This window comes from Hyaena hyaena, unplaced genomic scaffold, assembly GCF_003009895.1.
Source record: "Hyaena hyaena isolate Hyena2069 unplaced genomic scaffold, ASM300989v1 scaffold_344, whole genome shotgun sequence".
Classification (NCBI taxonomy): Eukaryota; Metazoa; Chordata; class Mammalia; order Carnivora; family Hyaenidae; genus Hyaena; species Hyaena hyaena.
The window spans coordinates 22,818-34,595 of record NW_024080977.1 but is presented as its reverse complement, the minus strand read 5'-3'; positions in this window follow the sequence as shown (position 1 = coordinate 34,595).

The window sequence follows — 11,778 nt, the reverse complement described above, 5'->3', positions numbered from 1 at the left end:
ATACTTGAAGGAGTTAGGAATAGCTGAATGCTAATCTGGGCCATTGTGTTATGGAACTCCAAGAAGCATTACTCACCATGTAAATGGCAGCCTCATACTGCCAACTGACTATATTGCTTACACTCCCAATTAAAGATTGTCTAGAATCAAGTGTTCAATTTCAAGCATCACATTTTAAAATATGCATGAAAAAAATAGTGTGTGCTCATGGTAGCCATGAAAATGGTAAGAGGTTTTAAATTCACATCAAAGGAAGAAAGAAATGGAAATGGGAGTTAACATAACAATCTATAAACATCTCAGGAAGCAGGTATAGGGTTGTTAGGAGTTTCAGTTTATGGCAAAAAAAAAAAAAAGATCAATAAATAGAAGTTAACAAAGAAGCAGGATTCAGGTTGGGTTTTTTTATTTGAAATTTTACTTAATGTTCCTTTCAAATCTAAGATTCTATAGTCATTCTAGATATTTTTAAGTTGATCTATGTCCTTCAGTACTTTTTGGAAGGTTCAAAATAAAGTATGAATTCAATAGCTCCTTCATTTTCATTATTTATAATGGGAATTCTATATCTTTTAAAAACAAGAAGGGATGTGTGGCATTTTCATTTGTTTTACTATCTCTATTATTTTTATTTTTTTCAAAAATTGGCTTTTCTTTGTTTGTACTTAAATAATGACTTTGTAGTCCATATTTCAAGAGAAATATGCTCTGAAGTTAATATTTCCATGTTATTTTTGATGATACTTAATTGTTAAGAAACAAATACTATAGGCAAATTTGGAAAAAAGAAGTAAGGGCATAGATCAGTAGTTTGGGCAATTGCAAATCAAAATGAATTTTAACAGGAAAAAATGCAAAGTATATTAATAATTTGAAAAATAATAATCCAAAACTCAAGTATTTTATGGGCAGAAGAAACCTAGACTACTGAATTGCCAAAGAGACATAGATGAAACCAGAGAGCAAATGATTTTGCCATATGTGGTGTCAATAAATTAGGACTGATGTAACTTTGGCCTGTTAAGGAGGGAACCTCATGGACCAGGGTGGAGATGGTTTTACGGTTTCAGGAGTGCAATAGTCAGCTTTGGGCAACTGAATTCTAGAAGTAAATGACAGAGAAGTGAGGTGATTCAAGGAAATTATTAGATAAAAATAATTAAGAGACCTGAATATAGATATATAGGAATGATAGAGAAACTGTATGTTAAGTCTTTGAAAGTAGTGTTTCAAAGGATATAGACAAATACCATAAATAAAATACCTAAAATTAAAATCCATTTCATGTAACTAATCAATTTGGGAAACTGCAGTGGAATATATACAAAAGAACACTTTATATGCAAATTCTTGGGTTGAGCATTAACTGAAAAATAATCCCCATTCTCTTAAGGAAAAATAGAAAAAGAAATACTCATCCCAAGTCAGTAATTGCCTAAGTCAGCAATAGATTACAAATCTCATACTTTCCAATGTACCTTCATTATTTTCCACCAAAAGAAAACAATATAACATCTTGAAAATATGTATGCAAAATACAACAAAATTTAAATCGAAACAGTTGGCACATAGACAAAGGTGACATTTAAATACAGCAGCTCTAATGTTCCTTATCTATGCAATATAAATAAATATTTTTTTCCTTGAAAATCAAGGATGCTTTACTTTTCATAATATACTTTAGTTCTGTTTCCTTAACTGACAGCATTCATCAACCTATCCATAAATTGGGCAGTGGTTTTCCTAAGTAGCTACAACATTTTTCATATGTTAAACTGAACCTGCTTTGTCTACTATTGTGTAATCCTGAAAGTAACTAGCTTAACAATTTGCCCTCATGCTATGTCCCTTTTCTATTGTAAAACATTAGAAAAATTAGTGGCGAATGTTTTGATCAACTAGTTTTCTCCTCTACACAACAGTTGCTCAGATAGGCAACATTGATGGGCACAGGTGAAAAAAAGAGGTTCACAGGTCCCCACCAGGTCAAAAATTATCAGCTTGTCACTGTGACTTTGGGAGATGAGACTTTCCCTGATGGGAAAGCAGAGAAGACCTGCTGTCAGTGAGGTTGGCTCGTGCGATGCGAGCTCAAAAACCATGTGAACGTGTACACATGTAGCCATACATCCATTACTTACTCTGTACCAGGCAAAAAACAAAAACAACATTAACAGCCATCATTCCTGGCTAAGGAACTTAGATAATTGGAAACTTTAAATTCAACATTGTAGAGAGTACTGATGTAGTAAATTCTAGCAAGATTATGGTGAACAGTTTATGTAGTTGTCTCATTACAAATGAGATTCTCTTATGCCAGTTGAGTGAATATGCCATTAAAAATATACATATAATTTTCAATAAAGTGGTCAAATGTAAAACCAAAGTCCAGATTAACGACTTAGTTAACCCACCAAAGAGGGTTTTTTGATTGATCAAACTATTTCTTCCACTGATATTACCAAGTGAACTCAGATGAAGCTGAATGATAAATATGGCTCTGCCAGATGGAAAATGATGGGTTCCCTGCGATTTTCTGCTCTAGCTACATCTTCAAATGAGGAAGAGCCACTGACCTCAATTCATCTTACGTCTGCTCATGTCAATTCATTGGGAAAAACCTTTAGATCATATCAACTGAAAAGTGAAAGAACACATTACCTGTTAAGCAGTAAGGTCCAGAAGAGTTGAACAAAATAGGATGATGATTTGTCTGAACCATTAATAAGGTATTATGGTCAAACTTTTAATCAATGATTGACTTTATGTTTTCTTCTTAAAAAAGAATTTTCAAAATAAGAGATTGTTCACTAATAGGATCAAAGAAAAAAAGCATATTGGAAGTTTATTCACATAGTTAATTGAATTTTGTGTAGCATACCTCTACTGAGGCAGAGGACACATAAAAACTGGAAGGCATTATCTTCGCTTTGATTGTATTAAATAAATACAGGGCAGATCATCTGATAAAGAGGGGAGGTACATGGTGTGTTAATCTCATGATTTAGAATATTTTCTTTCACTTGCTCTTAATCTTGATTATTTCCTAAGGCTAAATCATTTGCTTTCTTTCTCATTGTTTTCTTTTTCTCTTGCTCATTTCTTATCACTCTCTAAATCATGAAAAGAATTTTTTATTATCAACCTAGAATTTTAGAGATCATGACCAAAAATTTCATGTCAGAGCAGTTGGAGAATGGATCCAATTTTTCTGGAATATTTTTTCATTTGGATATCGAAGCCCTTCATATTTGTGTCTTTTTTTTTTTAATGTTTTTATTTATTTCTGAGATAGAAAGAGACGGTGTGAGCAGGGGAGGGTCAGAGAGAGAGGGAGACACAGAATATGAAGCAGGCTCCAGGCTCTGAGCTAGTTGTCAGCACAGAGCCCAATGCGAGGCTGGAACCCACGAATCGCGAGATCATGACCTGAGCCGAAGTCGGACGCTCAACCGACTGAGCCACCCAGGCACCCCCATATTTGTGTCTTATGAGCTTACCAAATTCTGCTTCATTTTATCTTCTGTCAATGCCCTCTAGCCAAAGACCACCAGGAAGACATTTGTAGTTGAACAAGTCAGGTTTATTTTTCATTGCAGTGAGAGAGACTATGCAGAACCATGAGGTCTCTCAGTGTAGTGGATGGAGCAGTGACCCCCAGCCCCCAATGATATGTTCACATCCTGATTACCAGAACCTGTGAATGTTAATTTTATTTGAAAAGAGTCTTTGCAGATGGAATTAAGTTAAGATTCTTGAGATGAAGAGATCCAGGATTATCTTGGTAGGCACTAAATCCCATGACAGGTGTCCTTATATGAGACAAACAGAGGAGTGGATGATGTGACCATGGAGGCTAAGATTGGAGTGAGGCCACCACAGGCCACAAACTAAGGAGTGCCAATGGTTGCCAGAAAGTAGAAGGGATGAGGAAGAGTGTCTCCCCTAGGGCTTCCAGAAGGATTTCAGCCCCACTGACACCTTGATTTCATATTTCTAGCCTTTAGAATGTGAGAAACTAAATTTCTGTTGTTTTATATTACTTCTTGTGTGGTAATTTATTATGGCAGCCACAGAAAACTAATGCACTCAGTGAAAGGGTGTTAGAAAAAACATACTATAGGATTTGGGCTTTTGTTGGGGATTTGGGGAAGGGACTAAAGGAGCAAGCCTACATTAGGTGCTTAGGGATAATAGAATATGAGGAAACAGGTCTAGATTGGGTATTTAGGGATGATAGGCATGTCAGAAAGCAGGACTAATTATATAAGGATACCCTTATAGAAAAGGAAAACTAGGTCGAGGGTAAAGCTGAAATTTGTAAAGTAGCAGTCACTCATTTTGGCCAAGAGAAGAGGTGTTTGATCATTTATCAGTGCCACAGTGAACATGTTCTTGTCTTTGCTTAGTTAAGATTATGACATAGGCTTACCTTTTCTTATTTTATTGTGGCTTCAGAGTAACCTTTTCTGAGGTTGGTATTCTGTGACTTGTTTATGTCCAATGGGAGAATAGCATGGCTTAGGTGTGAGTGCCAGGACAACTTCAGAATATCAGTGGTTTGTTTATAATTCTATCTTGATTTCTTCAATAACTGCACATATTTGAGACCCCTTCTTTCTCTACCTGCTGAAGGAGCCAACCAGCCAATGATTAGGAAGTAAGTTCATGCACAATTGGCAGTTCATCAAAATCTTTCAGCATTGGTTTGGCTGTTGTTGTGTTTTGTTTCTTATTTGGAGGAGAGAGCAATCATATTTTATAAAATAATAATAATATTATCCGTTCAAATTGAGCTCCAGTACTTTCTTTTTTAATAACTTTTTTTAACGTTTTTATTTATTTTTGAGAGAGAGAGACAGCATGAGTAGAGGAGGGTCAGTGAGAGAGGGAGATACAGAATCAGAAGCAGGCTCCAGGCTCTGAGCTAGCTCTCAGCACAGAGCCCAACGTGGGGCTTGAACCCACGAACCGTGAGATAATGACCTGAGCCGAAGTTGGACACTTAACCGACTAAGCCACCCATGCGCCCCAGCTCTAATACTTTCTTGAAGTGACTTCATACTGAGTTTATTTTGTGTTCTTAGGAATAAATCCTTCTTTGGGATTTTGATTTTTTTATAAGATTTGCATTGTTCTTTAATGAAGTTGTTTTCTAACATCTATTACCTGCTTGTCCAATGCATTGCTTTGTCTGCCTGTCTCTCTGTTTTGAATATTGTTTGTCTGTAAGAGTAAAAGTCTATAGGGAGAGGATGAGACTATAAATCTCTTCTCAAGCCAGTCTAGGGGTTGACAGGATCAGAAGATTTCTTTTCAGCATCCTTTGGACAGTTTGGTCCCAGATCACCATTTCCAAACCTTGTAAGTACTTCTTCAGTCTTGTTTTTGTATTCCTGAGCATTGCTTTTGTTTTGGTTTTATTTGCCCAGAATCAGGGTTTTATGATCCCTGATGGGTGACATTTGGTCTTTGACCAAGCTCCAGTGACAAAAGTTCACATAAGCATAAGTCTCACTGACACTTTGTTGTTACTCATAGGGTCTTTTCAATCTGAAATTGTGCTTCTTCCAGTCCAAACACCTGATTCCTTTATAATTTTCACTATAGTGCTAACTCTATGCACGCTGTTCTCTCACAATTTTACCAAAGACAATTCTGAATTACAGTGCTCACTCTGGGGATCTTTTGATACAGACAGACTGTTCATTTGAGAGGCAGCTTAGACAAAAAAGAAACAAAGTTGTGACTGTCCAATGGTTTACTTTCTTTAACTGGCATAAGGAGGCTTCTCAACACAATTTAGACTAAAAAAAATTGCCTCCCTAGAGATTCTTTAGCCAAAGTTGATGCTAAATGTGAGAAACATAACTCCTCTTTTGGAACAATTCCAATGTTTCCTTTTCATATTTGACTCTTGTGCTTACAGCTTTTGCTTTAACCCTCAGAATCTTATTCAAGAGTTTTAGAGTTGATGGCCCCAAATTTCTTGTCAGAACAGTTGGATAAATGGATTGAATTTTTCTGAAATATTCTTCCATTTGCACACAGAGGTCCTGTTTATTTTCAATTTGTGGGAACACAGTAAATCTACGTATCTCAGCTTCTTGAGCAGTTGTGTTGTAGTTACATGACAGTATTTTTGCCAGTGGGATATAGGGAAAGTAATGTGTGCCACTTCTAGGCATGGCTATAAAATTCTCTGCATAATCATCCAATGCTCACTTTCCCTTTCCTTGGCAACTTTGTGTAGCCACATGTTTAAGATGGCAATGTCACAAAATGGAAGAAGCCTAGATTCTGAGTCATCGTTTGGAAAAAATATAGGACCATAATGTAGGTGAGAAATGCATTGTTACTGTAGTAAGGCAGAGTTTGGGGGTTGATTGTTTCAGCAGCCAATGCTATTATTCCTCACTGATTCAGTCCCCAAGGAGTAATAACTTCCTGGACCCATATTTTTTGGACTGGATAGAAAATAAATAAGGAGATAGAAAAAGATACTTAAGAAAATAGGACATTATTTAGAGAAATTAAACAGATTTCTAAAATATAATCAGATATCTCATTTCAGAAATTTTAAATTTAAAGTGTGATACAATGATAAAGTTTTGTTACATAGATAAAAATTACATATTTAAGTATAAATAAATGACATTTTTTGGGGGAAAAAAAGGCTAGTTTGGCTTCATAAGACTTTTTAAAGCAGCCTCATTCATTTAACAGACATTTACCTGATACCTACTATATGACATACACTTTCCTGAGTACGGGTGATACATCACTGTAAGAAAGTGATAAGGCATTGATTATATTCTAATGGAGAAGGAAAAACAATAAACAAAATAAATAAAACATTACAGTATTTATGTTTTAGGAGGTGATAAGAATTTGAAAAATAAAAAACAAGAGAAGGGCCTGGGAATACTAGTAGAAACTAGACTTGCACTTTCAGATAGGGTGTTCATGGAAACACTCCCTAAGGAGGCAGTTTATGAGCAGAGACTTAAAAGAGGTGAGGGAGCAAGCCCCCAGAGTGCTCACATTCCAGACAACCAGACCAGGTAAAGACCCTGGGATGGAAGGAAGTATGCCACACAAAGTAGAGGAATGGTAGAAGGGCACTGTGACTGGAATGGGCCAAAGAAGGGAGGGGCTATAAGAAGTGAGATCAGATGAGTGATGGAACTCAGATCCTGACCAACCTTGTAAACCCTTAGAAACATTAGGTTTTTCACTCTGATGGGTCAGAAGGCCACTGGGAAGATTTTTAGCATGTGGCATCATCAATTTTTAATTTTAACACAATCACTCTGACTACTGGGTTGAAATTAAACTAATAGTGGGCAAGAAGAAAGAGGAGATGCCAGTTAGGAGATTATAACTATAATCTGGATGAGAAATGATGGTGGCTTGGGGCAGGGTGGTAGCAATGAGGGTGGTCAGAAGTGGCTAAATTCTGGGTATATTCTATCCATATATCTAATAGATTTGCTTTGGGGCTGGATGTGATGTGTGGAAAACAAAGGAGAGGAATCAAGAATGACTCCAAATGGGAGGATTGATTTGCCATTAATTTAGAAGGGGAAGACTAGGGAGAATATTCTTTGGGGGTAAGAATAGGATTTCAGCTTTGGTCTTGTTAGCTTTGAAATGCCTCTTAGATATCCCATATTAAAGACAGCACTCATGGGGCACCTGGATGGCTCATTTGGTTGAGAGTCTGACTTTGGCTCAGGTCATGATCTCATTATTCATGGGTTCAAGCCTTGCATAGGGCTCTGTGCTGATGGTTTGGAGCCTAGGGCCTGTTTAGGATTCTGTGTCTCCCTCTTTCTCTGCCCCTCCCCTTCTCATGCTCCTTCTCTCAGTCTCAAAAGTAAACTTATATATATATATATATATATATATATGCATACATATATAAATATATAAATAAATAAATATATATATATAAAGAGAGGGCTCACAATTTAGCTTTACTGATTTAATATCGTTAACAATTTGTGTTGCCTATCATGTTATTCTTTCCTTCAAAGAGATTATGATCTTGCAAATGGGGATAATATTTTAGATTCATTCTGTATCTTCCACGATGTCTAGTAAAATTGTGAAGCCCAAAGTTTTTCTGTAAGTCGGTTGATTTATGATGTGAAGAATCAGATGAGTATATATAAATCAGACATATGAATTGTTTCATATAGCCTGTCTTTCAAAATTCATTTTGGTATTGTTTATGTGTTAGCAGGCTCATGTCTCTTATTATTCAAAGAGGATGAGAAAAAAAAAATGGAGGTTTGGCAGACAGAAGAGAAAAGCTCTCCAACAATTAAATCCTGCATGGAAAATATTACCAGAAGTGACTCCTGTACAGTACACACATTTACAGGAAGAATCTAATTTGTATTTAGTCTGTATTTCAGCTCATTCACAATGAGAACTCATGTCTTAGGAGCTATAGCCAGGAAATATGCCAGAGGTTCAGGGACTGAGCTAGGTTGGACCCTGGCACGGCCAGGCATGTAAAAGCAATCTTTACTGCATCTTGCAAAGTTGATGATGGGATTTTACTACCAAGCCAAGAGTTCAAAACCAAATTATGATGAAATGAAATAACTGAAATAAATGGCTCTTTCTTAAGAAGCTTCTCATATGTGCTCTAGGAGGAACGGGTTTATTTTATTGTTTCTGTTGTTATCTTTGAATAGAGCATTCAGCAAAGTAACTTGATTCACGAATAACATGATATGTGACCTTGTGAACCAAAGTATAAATACTGCCAGTGGATGCCAAATTAAACTCCTTTCTAATTGCCTCACTCTCTGATATTAATTTCCCGACACACTGAGTGGTTAATATGTACTGATTGACCTGAATTAGCTTGGTACAGCAGGAAAAAAAAATGTAGGGAAACAAGACTGACTTTTCACCTTTCCATGGGTCAGGGTAATGGAGGAAGAACACTTAGGGAAACTTAAAAAATGATACAAAAGAAAGATTCTATTTATGAAAATTTTGAAAATAATACATATGGTATCATTAAACTCAAAATATAGCTAATTTTAACTAGAAGATGTTAGTTATGTTCAAATATAACATTTCATGGTTAGCCTATTAATTCAATTCCATGTATTAGGTTATTCTGAGAACACAGTTGAATCCAAGGATTCTTGTCTTAGATATACTGGGATATGCCTCGTGATGATATATCTCTCCAAACATAACATATGACCAAGGACTGATATAAAAGTATATGTTCATTCTTTCCTTCATTAATAACATTATGGAAATTTCTCATGCATTTGGACAGAATGAAAGTTTCCCTCCTTTTGTTTAGTATTCCCTTAGTTATACAGTTTGACTTATTTTAAGATTAGTTAGCTTTGCAAGTTTAGGATTAATTATAAAATGGCAATTAAAAGCAAGAATTTTGTTATTGCTTAGCTTTTTGTTTTCTAGGAGGAAAGATGATCACATGGCATGACTGTTTTAAACTGGAATGAATTCATTTAGGGTCCTGGGTTTGTGGGTGGGGGCAGTATGTGTCCCGTTAGAGGACATAATTCTACATTTTCTGATACTCTACAATCTAGAGTCACTTATATTTTAAGGAAGAGCCTCTTCAGGAAGTTAATGTTAACAGAGCTACCTTTTTCTGCTATCTCCTGTTGAATTTTGTTGTCTTTGTGCTAATAAAATAAAGGTTGGGGAAAAGGTAAAAATCCTGCAAAAGCAATTATAATCAAAATGAGTCATAGTGCTAAAAGATGAAGTTGCTTGTCTACTTTTACAGTACATACGTCATTCCAGTGATTCTTAATTAATTAATAATCTCACTGTGGTCTTTTCTTACCATCACAAATCTATTAGACTTATGTAAGAGAATATTTTCATTTTGAATTTTACATGTGAGCTGATAAGAAGTCACCAGAACTTTTTTTAAAGAAACTTCACATTATAGTATCATTTATTTTTTATGGAACTTGAAATATCTCTAAAATGTGCTTATATAGAATTGTGTTCAGTTGTATCTCACAGTTTCAGCATATGCAGAACTGTGCCTGTTCTGGCTGAGGCCAAATATATTTGCTTTTTGTGGTCTATGTCCAGTCATTAAGGGCAACTAAACTTCCTAAAAGAAGACTTTTTTTCTGAAGACAAATGTCCCATTAGCTAATAAATGTTATGTCTTTCCATATTGGCTTAGCAATAAACAAGCAAGGAATAAAGAGGATTTTAATATAAATCCTTCACTGAAGCAATTATTATTTTGAGCTAATCATATTAGAAATGCAGCTATTACAAAAGAGCAAATCACTATTATGGATGCAAAATAAACAAAAGTAAATCACTCCTGACATCTGTAATTATATATAATTTTCCTAAATCTACCCCCCCATTATTCATCAAGCTGAGATTAAAACTTTTAAGCATTTATTTGATATCAGTTTAGATCATGTTAGTAGTTACTTGCCATAGAGGGAAGATGTTTCTCTTTCCATTGAGATTCTGATGAGGTCTAGACCCAGATGACTTTAAGAAAGTTGAACCCAATGGGTCTATTCCTTCTTTTGCATAGGAAAGGTAGCCTCACATTTTGGCTATACTGCCCATCTGTTCTCTGGAACCTAAAGGCATGAGCCTCTAAATCTCAATCACTGTGATAGGAAATCATACTGGACCAGGTGCCTACTTTCTATAGAAACAATATGAAGAGAATCTGAACTCCTGCAAATAATAGCTGTTGGGGAAAGTCTGCTAGGTTTAGAGTAACTATTTTAATATGATTAGAGTAAGAGGTACCTGAACATCATGGGGATGCCTGAATGAAACTAGTGCTGTTGTTTTCCTAGGAGTCTTAACAGAGCCACCTTTCTTTGCTACCTTCTGCTTGATTTTGTTGCCTCTATGTAGAAATTATTATAGTTCTTTCTTCTCTTTCTTTCTTGCTTTCTTTTTCTTGCTTTCTTTATCTTTTTCTTTCCATTTTCTGGAGGTGAGTAGAATATAAGGGTGTGGGGGCAGAGTTGAATTGTATTGCAAAGTTGAGGAGAGGGCATACATAGAGGTTGAGTGCAGCTGCTGTTAAAGAAATGGGGTCTTTGGAGAAAAGGGAGACTTGAAAGTTGTTTGCCATGAAATAAATCCCCTCTTTCATTTCTACTCTGATGTCTTTAGCAAACTTAAAATTGCACAGTAATACTGCCTATGAGTGGGCTTCTCTGAACAGAAGTTGCAAGTACAAGAGGACTTACTGTATATGCCAGAGAGGAAAATATTTTGGAAAAATCAAATGAGGAGTAAAACAGACTGACCAGCAACTAGAATCTATTTTTGTTTGCCATGTAATTACAATTGGAGATGAAAGCCAAGATATATTGCCTCCCTAGTTCATCAGCACGAATGACTCCGAGCAATGAACACAGAATGCCATTTTAGTAAATGGTAAAACAGGGAAAATCTGTCTGCCTGGACATATCCAGAATAGTCTGCTCTATTCTTTCAGTGTGAGTATATTCCTGGGGCTGATGAGACATGGTAATGGCAGGAGACACATGTGGCCAGATTCCAACCTGAAGGAAGTGAATCTAGACCTGTTGTCAGAAAAAAAAAATTACTAGAACTAGGAACACATCAAGATGGGGAGAAAACAGTGTATGGCACTTATAGATTTATTCCCTCAAAATGGGCCTGCAGAATCAATATAGATTATTATTTTCCTTCCTTCCTTCCTTCCTTCCTTCCTTCCTTCCTTCCTTCCTTCCTTCCTTCCTTCCT